Source organism: Rhinatrema bivittatum, chromosome 5, assembly GCF_901001135.1.
Source record: "Rhinatrema bivittatum chromosome 5, aRhiBiv1.1, whole genome shotgun sequence".
Lineage (NCBI taxonomy): Eukaryota > Metazoa > Chordata > Amphibia > Gymnophiona > Rhinatrematidae > Rhinatrema > Rhinatrema bivittatum.
Window position 1 is genome coordinate 49,920,642 of NC_042619.1, and position 17,150 is coordinate 49,937,791.

Below are 17,150 nucleotides of genomic sequence, written 5' to 3' on the forward strand. Positions count from 1 at the left end.
TTGGCCCCCAAGTGGATTGTATCATTAATTTCACTTTCCCTTTTTTCTGCTTCTGTAATACTAAGAACTTTTGTAGTATCCTTGCCACAAGACGTTTCCTGCTCTTTTGCAGTCTTTTGATCGCGCTCTTGAATTCTGTTCTAGATTGAGCATCTTCCTTCTATTCTTTCATCACTTCAGCTGCCCTTTCAGGGGTATCTTTTATTTCCAAGGTCGTGAAGGCAGTCTATTTTAGTATCTTTTAGGGGGGGGGTCTCTGATTCATAGATCTTATCTTCTCAGATTCCACTGCCATCCATCTACTCCTAGTCCTTGGGACCATTTGTGGGGTTGGGGTAGATCTCCTCTATTCTGGACACGGATGGCGTTGCCTGTAATTTTGGCTATTTCTTCCAACCTTTGATAGTCCAGCAAACTGTAAAGAGATAGGACAAGCTACAAGCCTCAGTTATTAAGCTGTATTATGCCCAAGTAACAATGCACTAAGGAGGTAATTTTCAAAGGATTTACATGAGTAAAAGTAGCACATATCGTAACAATTTTCAAAAGCCCATTTACACAAGTAAAACCTTTTGACAATTCAGCCCTATACAGTGAAATTTCAAATGCATAAAAGTAGCAATTTTCAAAAGCCTAGTTAATACAGTAACATAGTACTGTCGGCATAAAAAGACCAAATGGTCCATCCAGTCTGCCCAGCAAGTTTCTTATTGCAATAACTGCCGTTCTGTGCAGGTTACCCCCATGTTTCTGTTAAGAGTAGTAACTGCCACTCTGTGCAGGTTACCCCGGGCCCAGCGGCAGTGGAGAAGCCTTTGGTCACGCCCCCGCCCCGGACCACCCCGCCCATTTTTTCAAGACCTGGGACTTACACGCGTCCCAGGGCTTGCGCGCGTCGCTAAGCCTATGCAAAATAGGCTCGGCGCACGTAACCCCCCCCTACGCGCGTAAATCCACCTGGATTTACACGCGTAGGCTTTGAAAATCTGCCCCAATGAGATTAGAATTTAGCCACATAATTTTCCAGGTGGAACAGAGTTTGCCGATATTCGGAATTAGCCACATAACCTATGCGGCTAACTCTGATCAGGACTGTAGGGCTGCCTTAAAGCTAGCTGGTTAGACATAACCAGCTAACTTTAAAATAGCTGGGTATATTCAGCAGCATGACTGAACAGCTGAATATACCCTGCTAGTTAGCTAGATATGTTTCTAGCCGAGCCGCACAGCAGCTGAAAATGGACCCATTACTGTTCATCCTCACCACCTCTTCCAGAAGGGCATTCCAGGCATCCACCACCTCTCCATAAACAAATATTTCCTGATGTTATTTCTGAATCTTTCCCTGGAGTGTCATTTCAGAACTCCTTGTTCTACTCTCTGCTTTCCAACGGAAAAGGATTGAAGTTTGTGCATCATTAAAACCTTTCAGGTATCTGAAGGTCTGTATAATATCTCCCTTGTACCGCCTTTCTTCCAGGGTGTACATGTTCAGATCCTTCAGTCTCTCTTCATAAGTCTTCTGATACAGACCACACACCATTTTAGTCACCCTTCTCTGGACTGCCTCCATCCTGTCTCTATCCTTTTTGAGATACAGGCTCCAGGACCGAAAACAGTAGTCCAGGTGAGGCCTCACCAAGGACCTGTACAAAGGCATTATCAACTCCTTTTTCATACTGGTTATTCCTCTCTCTATGCAGCCTAGCATTTTTCTGGCTTTAGCTATCACCTTTTCACATTGCATCGCTGCCTTCAGATCACCAGACACTATCACCCCTAGGTCCCTCTGGCAGTCCGTGCACATCAGTCTTTCACCCCCCACCATCACATAAAGCTCTTTTGGATTGCCGCACTCCCAAGATGCATGACTCTGCACTTCCTGGCATTGAATCCCAGCTGCCAAGTCTTCGATCACTCTTCAAGCTTTCTTAAATCACTTTTCATTCTCTCTACTCTTACAAACATGAGTACCCTGTTGCAGATCTTAGTATCATTCACAAACAGAGAAACTTTACCTTCTCTCCATTCCGCAGTGTCGGTCAGAAAGATATTGAACAAAACTGGTCCCAAAATTGATCCCTGTGGCACTGCTCTTAACACCGTTCTCTCTTCAGAGTAGGTTCAATTTACAATTGCACGCTGTCTTCTGTCAGTCAACCAGTTTTTAATCCATTCCACCACTTTGACACCAACTCCCAAGCTTCTCATTTTATTCACAAGCCTCTGAGGGACCATACCAAAGGATTTGCTGAAATCCAAGTAAATCACATAGAGCGCTCTTCCTCGAACCAATTCTCTAGTCATCCAATCAATAAAATCAATCAGATTTGTCTGACAGGATTTTTCCCTGGTGAATCCATGCTGCCTCGTGTCCAGCAACCCACTGGATTGTAGATAGTTCGCTATCCTATTCTCCATCAGAGTGTCCATTAATCTTCCCACCACCAAAGTCCATTTATTTATTTAGATTTATATTCCGCTTTTCGCACTTTTTTCAGCACTTTATGTGCCTAAAACCCAGTTTTAAGCGCATAAATCCTTTTGAAAATTACCTCCATAAAGTAGCTGGCACATATACTCATAAATTACACCAATTTTCAAAGCAAACTTACTCTTGTGAGTTCACTTTGAAGTTTGCACCACCAGAACTACCCACACACAATTACACCTGTTTTTGAAAATGCACCCCCAGGAATGTCTCCACTCAGTTCTAGCAACCTTAGGCCAGGATTCATCATTCTTCGCAGAATGATGAATCCTGCGAAAATGGGGGGTGGGGGGGGGCGAAGGGGGGAGCGGGCCTGTGAAAGCACGCAGCCTTCGCACCACGGCGGTGCGCCGTCTGCCGGCTTTCGCACCGAATAGCACCACCGTGAAAGGTGGTGCTATTCGGCACGATACTGCCGACGATAATATTAGTATCATTATCACCGGCAGTGAAGACTCCGCCCAGACTCCTCCCCTCCCCCTAATTTGCATTCTATCGCATGCGAAAAGGCCCATCGCACGCAATAGAGGCGATACGGCCGTGTCACGTGCGATAAACCTTTGATAAATGACCCCCCCTTAGGCACTTATAGGGCATATGCAAGTAAATTTACCCACATATTGGGCCATTTCCTCAGGTAAAGCTTTGAAAATAGCCCTCAAAATGTACTTTTTATTTCTGTGTAGGATTTTAAAAACGTTTCCAGTCTCTCCTGTGTTACTGTCCTTTCTGATCTCACACAATTGAGGATAGGTACCATTTTAACTATCTAAATACAGGTACAAAAAAAATCTGTCCTCTGCCTCTTAAAAAGTTTATATAAGAAATCCAGGAGGTGGAGTAGATGATATAGGATAAGGAGGGTGGGATTATAAGACTTTTTTTTTTCTTTTTCCCTCTCCACAGAGTTAGAGCATTAGCAAGTCCATGGTGTGGGTTAACTACGAGAGTCTTAGCTTAACACAAACCTTTTAAGATTATAAAAAGCCCCTGGACAAACAGTTAAAGACCCCTAGCAAAGAAACCAGTGAAAACAAGCTTTTTTCCCCCCTCTTAAGATTACTGTACGTTTGTAGGTTAACACGCTGGAAATCTTTCCCTACTGTTTCCTTGATGTAGTCATGAATTAAATGTGCTGGCTTCCTCCCAGCAAAGATTTTATGATATCCTATACAGAAGAACAGTTACAATATAATTAACCATTCAGTCATGTTCCTTTTAAAATATATATATATTTCTTCTAATTTTCTTATACGTATTATTTAAGCCATTTGAGCCTTACACAACATAGCTGTTACACATTCCTCATTAGGTCAGTCTTAAAATCTTCATTCAGAAGTCTGCGAGTAAGACTACAGGGGAGAAAAAAGAGGAATTATTTAATTACAGAATCTCCTTGGCAAGAACGCTCAGAAATAAAGGTCAACAAAAAAGTTGCAGGTGATGCCTTTTTTATTGCCTAGGATACAAATTTAGTCCTAGAGCCACTAAGCCGCGTTTTGTTTTTTTTTTAGCATGGGAGGGGTCCCACTATCGCTGGGGGTTGTTGCCATGATAGTGGTGCCCCTCCCCCCGAAAAAAGATAGTGGCTCTATGACGCATTCTTTTGTCTAGCGGCCAAACACCATGAGACAAAAGAATGTGGCAAGCAGCCTTTTAGGTGCGATGGCGGCCCCCGACCTCAAGGGACCACTATTGCCCTAAAGGGCCGCAATCTAAAAAACAAAAGCTGTGCTGAAAGATAAGTTGAGTGGGGGTCAGGGCTGACCTCCAACTCAACTCAAGGCCTCCACTCAAGGTGACTCCCAACTCCTCAAAGAAAAACCAAAATGTTTTCTTAGCATTCGGATAGGTCGATCCAGAACCAGTGGGTCGATCCAGAACCAGTGGGTTATGCACCTCTACTCACAGTAAAAACTTTTTTAAATATATCCGAAGCAGAAAGCCTGTGAGGGAGTCAGTTGGACCTTTAGATGATCGAGGGGTTAAAGGGGCACTTAGAGAAGATAAGGCCATCGCGGAAAGATTAAATGATTTCTTTGCTTCGGTGTTTACTGAAGAGGATGTTGGGGAGGTACCCGTAATGGAGAAGGTTTTCATGGGTAATGATTCAGATGGACTGAATCAAATCACGGTGAACCTAGAAGATGTGGTAGGCCTGATTGACAAACTGAAGAGTAGTAAATCACCTGGACCGGATGGTATACACCCCAGAGTTCTGAAGGAACTAAAAAATGAAATTTCAGACCTATTAGTAAAAATTTGTAACTTATCATTAAAATCATCCATTGTACCTGAAGACTGGAGGATAGCAAATGTAACCCCAATATTTAAAAAGGGCTCCAGGGGCGATCCGGGAAACTACAGACCGGTTAGCCTGACTTCAGTGCCAGGAAAAATAGTGGAAAGTGTTCTAAACATCAAAATCACAGAACATATAGAAAGACATGGTTTAATGGAACAAAGTCAGCATGGCTTTACCCAAGGCAAGTCTTGCCTCACAAATCTGCTTCACTTTTTTGAAGGAGTTAATAAACATGTGGATAAAGGTGAACCGGTAGATATAGTATACTTGGATTTTCAGAAGGCGTTTGACAAAGTTCCTCATGAGAGGCTTCTAGGAAAAGTAAAAAGTCATGGGATAGGTGGCGATGTCCTTTCGTGGATTGCAAACTGGTTAAAAGACAGGAAACAGAGAGTAGGATTAAATGGACAATTTTCTCAGTGGAAGGGAGTGGACAGTGGAGTGCCTCAGGGATCTGTATTGGGACCCTTACTGTTCAATATATTTATAAATGATCTGGAAAGAAATACGACGAGTGAGATAATCAAATTTGCAGATGACACAAAATTGTGCAGAGTAGTTAAATCACAAGCAGATTGTGATAAATTGCAGGAAGACCTTGTGAGACTGGAAAATTGGGCATCCAAATGGCAGATGAAATTTAATGTGGAAAAGTGCAAGGTGATGCATATAGGGAAAAATAACCCATGCTATAATTACACGATGTTGGGTTCCATATTAGGTGCTACAACCCAAGAAAGAGATCTAGGTGTCATAGTGGATAACACATTGAAATCGTCGGTTCAGTGTGCTGCGGCAGTCAAAAAAGCAAACAGAATGTTGGGAATTATTAGAAAAGGAATGATGAATAAAACGGAAAATGTCATAATGCCTCTGTATCGCTCCATGGTGAGACCGCACCTTGAATACTGTGTACAATTCTGGTCGCCGCATCTCAAAAAAGATATAATTGCGATGGAGAAGGTACAGAGAAGGGCTACCAAAATGATAAGGGGAATGGAACAACTCCCCTATGAGGAAAGACTAAAGAGATTAGGACTTTTCAGCTTGGAGAAGAGACGACTGAGGGGGGATATGATAGAGGTGTTTAAAATCATGAGAGGTCTAGAACGGGTAGATGTGAATCGGTTATTTACTCTTTCAGATAGTAGAAGGACTAGGGGACACTCCATGAAGTTAGCATGGGGCACATTTAAAACTAATCGGAGAAAGTTCTTTTTTACTCAACGCACAATTAAACTCTGGAATTTGTTGCCAGAGAATGTGGTTCGTGCAGGTAGTATAGCTGTGTTTAAAAAAGGATTGGATAAGTTCTTGGAGGAGAAGTCCATTACCTGCTATTAGGTTCACTTAGAGAATAGCCACTGCCATTAGCAATGGTTACATGGAATAGACTTAGTTTTTGGGTACTTGCCAGGTTCTTATGGCCTGGATTGGCCACTGTTGGAAACAGGATGCTGGGCTTGATGGACCCTTGGTCTGACCCAGTATGGCATTTTCTTATGTTCTTATGTTCTTATGTACCAGCAGATGGAGATGGAGCAAAGCTACTGCCACAATATATATACCCCTGTACAGACATCAGCCTGCCAGTATTCTCCATCTCAGCAGATAGTGGACATGCATCTCCCTACTGGGGATTGCCTTACAAGTTTTTTATAGAAGGAAAAAAGAAGAAAGGAGTTTATTGGCCCTCTCTCCTGTGGTGATATCTTATGGTCCCTCCCACAGTGATTCCCACAGTGATTTCTTCAAATTCTTCCCTCAGATGAGTGCCTTGGTCCGGTAGCTGGTTTTGCTGGCGTGGACTTAGCTGTAAAAAAAAAAAAAGCCGAAAGGCAAGCAGGTGAAGGTATATGCCCTCTCCCCCCCGCAGCCAGAGACTGACTCTGTATTCAGCTGGGACAAGCTGAGCTCAGGTAGAATATTTTAAAAAATTTGAAATAAAAAGAGTGGGAGATGATTTTAGGGATTCCTCTCCCTCAAGTCTCCGTGCTCGGTATGCCGATCTGACATCTGTTCCTGCCTCCGGGGGAGCTTGGGGAACTCAGGCAGCTTGAGCAACCTTCTGACTAGGCCCCGCTCTCAGGCTTAGAGATTTTTTTGCTGCATGGTAGGCCGCAGCAACATCTGCGCGCATTTTCTCTGCACGTAAGTCTGCCCTCTTTAAGTACGTCTGTTGTGCTTGTACATCCTGTTATGTGTCTAGTTGTGCGCCTAGCTGGGCGCTCAGTTGAGTATATAAAGACGCCTACATGGGTGCTCAGTTGTGTGCATAAGGGCGCATAGATGGATGCACAGTGGTGCGCTTCAGGCACCTAGACGGGCACTCAAGTTGGGCGCCTATCTGAATAATACATTAGGCACCTAATATTTGGGCACCTAATTTTTACAAGTGCCTATTGCGAGTATAGCTGGGCGCCCACTTCTCAGACACCTGTTTGAGGGTGCGGTTAAATGACTATGGCGCCGATAGTAAAGAAGCCTAAGCTCCTTACCCTGTGTGCTGCTTGCCATATTCGGGCATCTTAGCCTGGCGTTCCCTCTAACTTGTGTCAGCACAGTTTGAAGACTTGTCTCCATCTGATTTTGCTAATTCCGGTCCTTCCCAGCATGATGCAGGAATGGAAAAAAAAAGTTATCAGAGGTTTCGCCTGGAATTGGTTACCTTAACTGGTTCTTCAGCGGGGGAAGGTAGTTCAGTGGACACAGGTCCAGCGCCCCGTGGTTTGGGCATGGATCCCGCTGCCATTTCTTGGGTGGAATTTTTTCAAGCGCTGCAGTCCTTTCTTCAGGCACAGTTGTTGGCCTGGGTCAGTCTTAACAATTCAGGATCGCAGGCTGCAGATTCCCGCCCGCCTGGTGCTGCGGGTAAGCATTGGAGTAAGTCCAGACCTGCTGCGGGTCACACCGATAGGGACCTGAATGGCACAGATGATGAAGCTTATCCTTACTCCCTGGAAGTTGGGGAAATTCCTCTGGGGCTGGAGCCATATAGAACTACGTTGCATTTTCTTCATATTGATGAGTTGCCATGCTCTGATTTCCCAGATATTGAAGATGCTGGGGGTATCGGGGAAGGATTCCGTGTCTGAACCAAAGAAAGATCCCATTTTGATTTCTTTGAATAAAGCCTCATGTTTCTTCCGTATTATGGAGGCTATGCAAGAATTGATTGATTTTGAATGGGGCACCCGGAAGCTAATTTTAAAGGGGGATGAACCTTGGGAGGGCTGTACCCCGGATCCAGCTGTGAGAGAGAGCAATTGCGTTTTCCGAAAGCGGACGACTATCCCCATAGAAGGGGGAGTGGCATTGAAGGATGCCATCCTTTGTGGACCTTTGAAGTGATGGCAGTGAATTTGCAGATAGCTTCTGGTTGCTCCCTGGTGGCTTGCTCTTGTTTACTTGTCTCTCAGGAATTCCAGAGCAGTGATGGACCTGGCAGCCTCCTTTTTGGCAGATGTGGGCTGTGACCTGTTCCGCACTTCGGCCAGAGGGGTGGCTTCGGCAATAGCAGCCAGGCGTCAGATATGGCTCAGGAATTGGTCGGCTGATACAATTTCAAAGTCTAATCTTACGAAATTGCCCTTTAAGGGATCACTCTTGTTTGGGATTGAGCTGAAAAAAATGGCCAATAAGTGGGGTGAAGTCCAGGTTCCTCAGTTACCAAAGGATAAGAAACAAACGCAGCTCTCCTTCAGCACAAGAGGTTGTGCCAAAGGATTCAAACGCTTTCGACCCTACAGAGGAGCAGTTTCCCAGAGGACTCGGCCTTTGGGTAGGTCTCATTATTTTCAGCCCAGGCAGCCCAGAAGGGGCACAGGCTTGGGTAGTGGGCCCCCCCCCCTGAACCTCTCAATGAAGGTGTACTGACCAACCCTGAGAACAGGAGATGGGGGGGTCGCCTCTCTTTTATTGGAGGTGGGTCAAGATCACATCAAACCAGTGGGTTCTGGAGGTGATAAGAGATGGTTTCGCTCTGGAGCTTCTCGGTGTTCCTCGGGACATCTTCAAGGTGTCTCCCTGCAACTCTCCATAGAAGAGACAAGCAGTGGTGTGTACGTTGTCAAGACTCCTCAGTATGTGGGCTATAGTTCCTTTGCCCAGGTCTCAGAAAATATGGGTCGATATTCCATTTATTCCATTGTGCCTAGGAAGGAGGGCTCCTTTCACCCCATTTGCGGGTGATTCATTTTCACATGTAAACCTTATGCTCGGTGAAAATGGCAGTACAGTTGGGAGAGTTTCTGACATCCCTGGATTTGTCAGAGGCGTAGCACCATTTTCACTTGCATCTGGAGCATCAACATTTTTTCTGATTTTCGCTGTTTTGGGGCAACATTATCAGTTTCGAGCACTGCCTTTTGGGTTGGTCACCATGCCCAGAACCTTTTCCAAAATTATGGTGGTGGTTGCGGCAGAATTAAGACAGGATAGCATTCTGGTTCACCTGTACTTAGACAATTGGCTGATTCGGGCCCAGAGTCTGGAAGAGAGCCTTCGAGTCTCATGCAAGGTGATCTCCTTGCTACAGTAGTGCGGCGACATATGCTGTTTAATGCGTGTTAGAGCACTGCTGCAGCTTGATGCATCTCTCAGATTGTGAGCCCTGTGGGGGATAGGAAAATACCTACAGTGCCTGAACGAAATCCTCTTTGAAATGCCTGAAATAAAAAAAAATATTATTTGCATCATTGCAGAATCAAACTCACAGAAAAGGACACAAAAATGAATAGCCATGATCTGCCTTGTCTCCTTCCCGATGAAGGCAGCATTGCTCTCAAAAGCTATTGTTAGTCCTGATAAAAAGGCATTACCTACAGCTTGTTTGCTGACCTTTATTTCTACATATTCAAGTGAACTAACCTGGCAATCGCACTACAGATCATACATCCTTTCTCACCAGGTCACTTTGGGGGTAAATTAATTTTCAGATGGACTCTCCACAGGTGTGCGTCCACAGAGAAGGCCGCTTTAAAAAAAAAAAAAATCGCCATCCCCCTCTGTGGGGGAAAGGGCGCTGATGGGAGGATTAGGGCGGGCCACAAGAAGCCCACCCAGGGATTTCATTTTGAACTCCCCATGCATTCTTCACTTGGAGTATTTTGAACCTGCAAAGTAAGCAGGGTAGAGAATCCCCACAGCAGCAGCTGCCTTGGGGTTTTCAAAGGCAAATTCCAAGTGCCATGGGCCTGCAAGCCCTGTGGCCCTTTCAGAAATTAGGCTCGTACTAGACAAATACAGAGAGCAGTTGCTCCAGCAGGAAATTTGGAACATGGGCAAAATAGTTCAAAAGGCCATGAGCATCAGTAGGAAATGTTGTCTTTCTGAACTACAGGTTGCTTGTTAGTAATACCCGAAGCCTCAGCGCAGTCTGTCTTTTGAGGTAGAGACATTTCTGGGATGGGCGGGCAACTGTTAATCAGACCAGTTTCATAAATAAGAGCTGCTCTGCATTAATAGTCGCCAGCTAGCTGACCAATTCTGAATCTGAAAAAAAAAAAATCTATTCCCTCACGTGGATGCTTTAGATAGGAAAGTATGAAGAAACCAGGGGAGACGGGAAACAAAGGGAAGAAAAAAGCATAAAGAGAACGAAAGAGAAGAGAAAACAGCTAGAAATAGAAAGAAGGAAAATAGAAATTGCTAGGAAAGGGATGGGGCAGGATGAGGCAAACGCCAGGAATGAAAATGGAAAGAAAAGGTAAGGATTGGGAGATAGGGAGAGGGGAATGGGTAAATAATCCAAAACTCAAATATTAATCATGGTAAAAGAGAATGCCAAAATGAAATACAGCAAGTATATTGCAAATGAGCAAAATGGAGGAATGGCTTTGGATAAAAGAGGATAAGGACAAAAGACATATAGGAAGCTGGATAGATGAAAAGCAGAAGAGGGTTTTGGATATATATTTTTTGAGAAATGAGCACTGCAGTTTGAACATGTCTATTCCTAAAAATAATCACAGACAGCCAGGAAGAAATGGGGTTGAAATTGGGGTTGAAATTGACATTTCCAGTGCTATGACAGAGATTCTTACAAGCACACAGCTTATTGCACTTTTAAGGGGGTAATTTTGTAACAGCCCACAGAGATTCAAAGAAAATTACCCACAGACTTTACACATCAGTTTTCAGAGGAAAACTATGCATGTATTTTCCCTTTGAAAATTATCCCACAAAAACTACCCCCCCCCCCCCCCTACGAGGAGGCCGCAGCACCTCTGATTCTCCTCCCAGTTGCCTCTGTGATTGACTTCAGAAGTCACCACAACCCCTCAGGCCTGAGTTGCTCCCACTCTTCACTCCTCAAGCAGTCAACCAGATACTGGAGAGGTTGCATACTATTTCCAGCTGCCTCAGAAGACACTGCAGCCTTTTTGGGCTTGCACCAGCTGGCTAGGAGGTGCATACCTTACCATTACCTCAGGTCAATATGCTTTTCTCTCTCTTTCCTTTGTCTCCATTACATCAACTCTTCCTGACGCCAGTCCTTCCCAGTCTTATTCTCTGCTGCAAACCACTTGTAACACCAAGTCTACTGTCCCCATTCTCGCCATTCTTTATCTCACCTGCCATTCTGTCTTCTGGCCTGTCCACTGCTCCTGAGCTTCAAAGTTTTATTCCTCTTATCCAGCCATCTTCACGCTCTCTGATTTCTCTTCTTTCATCTCCACCTCTCTTCTCCTTATTCTCCCGTTCCTTCTCCCCCTGACTCTCTGTTGGAGATATCAGTCCCAATCCTGGCCCTCCAAGGAAACTTTCACCCCATCTGTGCACATCGAACTATTAACCTCCAATCGTATCCCCTATTCTCCTCCTGCCTTCCTCCCACTTCTCTTCCTTTCTAATGTTCCCTTTGGAATGCCTGCTTCATTTTCAATAATATTGCCTACACTCATGGCGTCTTAATATCTCATATGCTCCATCTTCTCACCTTGACTAAGACTTGGCTTTCCCCTGAGGACTCTGTTTAGTTGTTGCCCTGTGACATGAGTTATCTTTTCTCCCACACTCTTTGCACAGTAGGCCCGTGGTGTTTGTGTTGGACTGCTATTCTCCCTTTCTTGTCGGTTTCAGTCCCACTTCTTTTCTTCCCTGGAGGCTCACTCCATCCTTCTATCGACCCATAATAAATCCCCCTCCGCTTTTCTCACTGAATTTGATTCTTGGTTTTCCTTCTTCCTTGAACCAACTATAACTTCCCTTATTCTGGTGGATGTCATTTGACCTCAAACTCTGCTCTGCTGCCCCTACTTAATACCACTGACATAGTCCTTTCTTCCAACTGCTAGGTCTCAGACTTCCTTCACCTCAGTTCTTATGCCAAGTAAAAAAGCGTGCATGGGGGTAGCTTGCTGGTATGGTGGTTACTACCCTTGACCAATAAGCCTTGATACATCTGATGCAACTCCAAGATTACTCTCTGCTTCAATGGCAAGAGGAAAGGGGGAATTCCTATACGCCGACGATGTTCAAATCATGATCCCCATTAAAGAATCCATTACCAAAACATTTGAATATTGGGAAAACTGCCTCTGTGAGATCAATCGCCTCTCACTAGTCTAAACCTGATACTAAATTCAGTTAAGACGGAACTCCTTCTCATCTCCCCAGAAAATAATAACCTCACCTTGAATCCACCAACCAACCTACTTATCACCCAAGCAAGGGACTTAGGAGTAATAATCGATAACCGGCTGAATTTCATCAATCAAACTACAAAAGACTGCTTTTATAAACTACAGGTTATGAAAAGAATCAAACCTCTCCTTCATGTGCGAGACTTCAGAACGGTCCTTCAAGCAGTAATTTTCTCTAAGATGGACTATTGTAATTCTATTTTAGTAGGTCTCCCCTCATCTTCCATCAAACCTCTTTAGATGCTCCAAAACGCGGCAGCAAAAATACTGACAAACACGGGGAGAAGAGATCACATGTCTCCCATTCTCAAAAACTTACACTGGCTGCCAGTACACTTCAGAGTTCTACACAAATCCATCGCTATCATCTATAAAGCCATATATCACCAGGCTCCACTCAATCTTCAAATCCCACTCAGACGACATACCTCCACCAGACCCATCAGAGAAGCCTACAGAGGATCTCTATACGTCCCCCAAACTAAATCCACACATCATTTAACGTTTAGAGACATTTTCCACTGCCGCTCCTTCAATATGGAATTCTATTCCCCCTGATCTGAGACTGGAACCATGCCTACTAACTTTCAGAAAAAGGCTTAAGACGTGGCTGTTTAAACAAGCCTTTCCAGATCCTAACTAAGTTACAGCAACAACTATTGTGAGATGTTTCAGAATAATGTAAATAATTACTCCTTTTACCGTTACTTACTCTAGCTTTTTCTTCTCCCCCAGTTCGATCAGTCCTGTTTATTGTAACTTTATTGCTTCTGTGCACCTGTTCAGTGTTCTTGGTTTTTACAACCCCTGTTATTTGTAAACCAGCATGATGTGATTGTATCATGAATGCCGGTATAGAAAAACTCTAAATAACTAACGGGCCGATACAGTAAGGGGCGGTAGAAAGAGGTGCGTTAGTGCCCGGCGCACCCGCATTTGCCGCACGCACAGTTCGGATCACCTACCGCTCGATACTGTATTTAAATGGCATGCAAATGCAAGCCGCGTCCAACGCGCATCCATGAAGCGCAATCCATTTTACTGTATAGGCGATATACAGTGCCTATACAGTATCCTGGGTGCGCTGGTACCTGTCATTTCAAATGACATTTGAAATGACAGGTACCAGGAAGTGGATGGCTCTCCGACAGACCCCGCTGCCTTGAACGCCCGGTGCCAACAATCCCCAGGAGCCAGCGATCAGAGGCAGGGAGCGCAACAAAGCACCCTCCTTCAGACGGACAAGAGAGACGAAATTTCACAGTCCCAAACCAACCCAATCCAAGCCCCAGCAGAGAGAGACGAAATTTAGCCGCCCAGTCCCAAACCAACCCAATCCACAGAAAAAAAAAATGCTTCTCGCACTTAGCTGCCCAGTCCCAAACCAAACCAACCCAATCCAAGCCCCAGCAGAGAGAGACAAAATTTCACAGTCCCAAACTTTCCCCCAGCCCCCGCTCCCCTGCCCTGGCCGCGGCCATGCAAACCCCTAGCAGCAGCAGTAGAAGGGCGGCGAGAGAGAGCGGCGAGAGAGAGTGGCTTCAGCAGCCCCGCTGGCTAAAGTGAATACGTGCACGCCTGTACATCCAATATGGACGCTCAAGGCAGCGCAGGCACATGTGCACACGCCGTGACCGGCTGGACGTAGGAGGTCACGGCGTGTGCACATGCGTCTTTGCTGCCTTGAGCGCCCATATTGGACCTACAGGCGTGCACGTATTCGCCTTCGCTGGCGGGGCTGCTGAAGCCGCTTTCTCTCACCGCCCTTCTACTTCTACTGCTGCTGCTGGGGGCTTGCGTGGCCGTGGCCAGGGCAGGTGAGCGGGGGCTGGGGGAAAGTTTGGGACTGTGAAATTTCGTCTCTCTCTGCTTGGGCTTGGATTGGGTTGGTTTGGTTTGGGACTGGGCGGCTAAGTGCGAGAAGCATTTTTTTTTCTGTGGTTTGGGTTGGTTTGGGACTGGGCGGCATTTGGTGGTAGAATCAGATAATTACATTCTTGTGAATACAGACAGTGCAATGGAATGTATGGGATCATGCTGAGCCTTAAATACCAAGGTTAAAGCTTTAAATTGAATATGCTGAGCAACCAGTGAACCACACTAACGCAAGGGTCAGGGAAGGCGATAAATTAGTAGGTTAAAGACGCGGCAAGATAGCAGGTTAAAAAGGCGATAGTCGGGGGGGCACTTTACTGTATGGGAGGGAATAGCTAATCGGATCGTTTACATACATAAACATGCCGCGGGCGGAAAGGGATACGCGTCGAGTTAAAGAAGCGGTAAGGATCGATAAAAACAGATAGTGAATCGCGGGTTAGACTTACGCAGCGAAATTGTGACTACACAGCGGGTTAGAAACGGGGTAACTGCGGCCGCGCTTTACTGTATCGGCCCGTAAATAAATAAATTGGATTCAGACAGCAACCAATGAGGGCCCTGTCTTTTACAGTCTAGAAAACTGATAATCATGAGGGGTAGCCTGCACAGAGCAGCAGTTACAACCCTTAACAGAAGGCATGGATTACTACCCTTAACTAGTAGGCCTTGGTGCTTGTGATGCAACTGTGGCATTGCTCTCTGCTTTGGCAGAGGGGGTGGGGGTGGAGGGAAAGAGGAATTTAGATTTGGAGACAACCGACATGAGCCATGACTTTTTTACAGTCTGGGGTATGATGCGTAGACATTGGGGCAGAAACCCAATGCTTTTGTGGCTGGATCCATGAGCGGTACACAGCAAGCAGCACTGACTGATACATGGGTTAACCTGCATGGCGAAGCAGATACTACATTGGGAGGCTTGCTGCACAGGCTGGATGCACAATAGGTGCTTTTCTGCCATCATTTCTATGTTTCCAGGTTTCAGACCATCATCTGATAACTTTCACACTAAACCACCTTCACAGCCTGGTCCAGTCACCACCAACAACTTCAGGAATCTCCAGGCTATTGACCTTTCTATCTTCCCTATTACTCTCTTCTCTCTTTTCCTCCACTACAGTGTTTGAGTCAGTTAATGAAACAGTTTCTTCCTTACATTATACTTTTCTCTGCTGTAGAACATTATTTCCCCCTCTCCTTACCCAGCCTGTAAAGTATATCAAACCCTAGCTTTGGCTCACCCCCAGAATTTACTTCCTATCTTCCTGTGCCCGATCTACAGAACGTCTCTGGCTATAATCCCATGTCCATGCCAAGTTCATACATTTCAAATTCAAGCTGACCTCCTTCCAATCTGCTATTGCCAAGCAAGATTACTTTGTCCATCTGATAAACTCTCTTGCATCCAACCCTCTCTCTTTGCCACACTCAATTCCCTCCTCAAATTGCCTTCAGCTCTCACTCCCCCCCCCTTCCACCCCTGTCTACAGTTTGCCCAGATTATGGCTGACTGCTTCTGTAACAACGTTCACAAAATTAGTCTTGAATTCTCAACCAGGTCTCCGTCCTCTGGACCCTGCCACCCCCTCCACTTCTTTTGAAATCACATAAGAGAAAACTGCCCATCTTCTCTCCTCCTCCAAACTCAGTACTTGGTCCTCTGACCCCATTCCCACCCAGCTCCTCAACTCTATTTCTCTTGTAGTTATCTTTTTCATCTTTCACATTCCTTACCACATCCCACTCTTTATTAGGGCACCTCAGAGCTCTGTCCTGGGCCCTCTTCTCTTTTCTCTCTATACTAGTTCCCTTGCTGCTCTGATCTCCACCCATGGTTTTCAATAGCATCTTTATGCTGATGATTCCCGGATGCACCTCTCTAGACTAGAAAATTCATCAGGAATCCAGTATCGAATCTCAGACTCCTTGTCTGAAATTGCTGCTTGGATGCATCTCCACCACCCTAAACTCAAACATAATCAAGATAGAACTCATTATCTTTCCCCCTAAACCCACTTTCCCTCTTCTCCTTTCTCTATTTCTGTGGATAACAATGTCGTCTCACAGTCCACGTAACCTATAACTTTGGGGTCATCTTTGACTCCTCTCTGCCCAAAACACTGCCATCGCCAAACATCACCAAAATATGACCTTCCTTTCTGAACACATGAGAATCTTATCCACTTTCTCATCACCTCCCACTTAGACTACTTCAATCTGCTCCTATTAGGTCTTCCAGTGAACAAGCTCCACTACAATCTGTCTAAAATTCAGCTGCGCAACTTATCTTTCACCAAAGTCACTACATCCATATAATCCCTCTTCTTAAGTCAATATATTGGCTCTCTATCCATTTACACATACCGTTCAAGCTCCTCTTATTCACCAACAAGAGCCTTCACTTTACAGCTCCTTACTACCTCTCTTCTCTTCTCTTTTCCTACACTCCTCCTTGTAAACTCTGTTCATCAGGCAAGTCACTCTTAAGTATATCCTTCTCCTCTTCCTCCATCTCCCAAGTCCATGTTTCCACCTGGCTGCACCATATGCCTTGAATAATCTTATTGAGTTGGTGAGTCATGCTCCATCTCTTGCCTTATTCAAATCTAGTCTAGAAACGCATCTTTTTGAAGCTGCTTTTTAATCTTAATCCCTGTTTATCCCACTTAAAGACCGCATAGGTGTCATCTTCAGAGATGATCTTTTTGTTATGTATATTTAGTTTGACACCCGTTCTAACCAAATTAACCAAGGAATTTAAAATAGAAAGTATAAATTTATTTTAAAAAAATTATGCTGATTTTCAAAAGCATTTACACGCTTAAAATTG

General features: G+C 44.9%; 1 protein-coding gene across 3 annotated transcripts in view; it reads left to right on the top strand.

The window, feature by feature from the left end:
- Positions 1-17,150, top strand: part of FAT3 (FAT atypical cadherin 3) — a 1,056,928-nt gene that overhangs the window by 863,860 nt on the left and 175,918 nt on the right. The gene's annotated exons all lie outside the window — the stretch shown is intronic.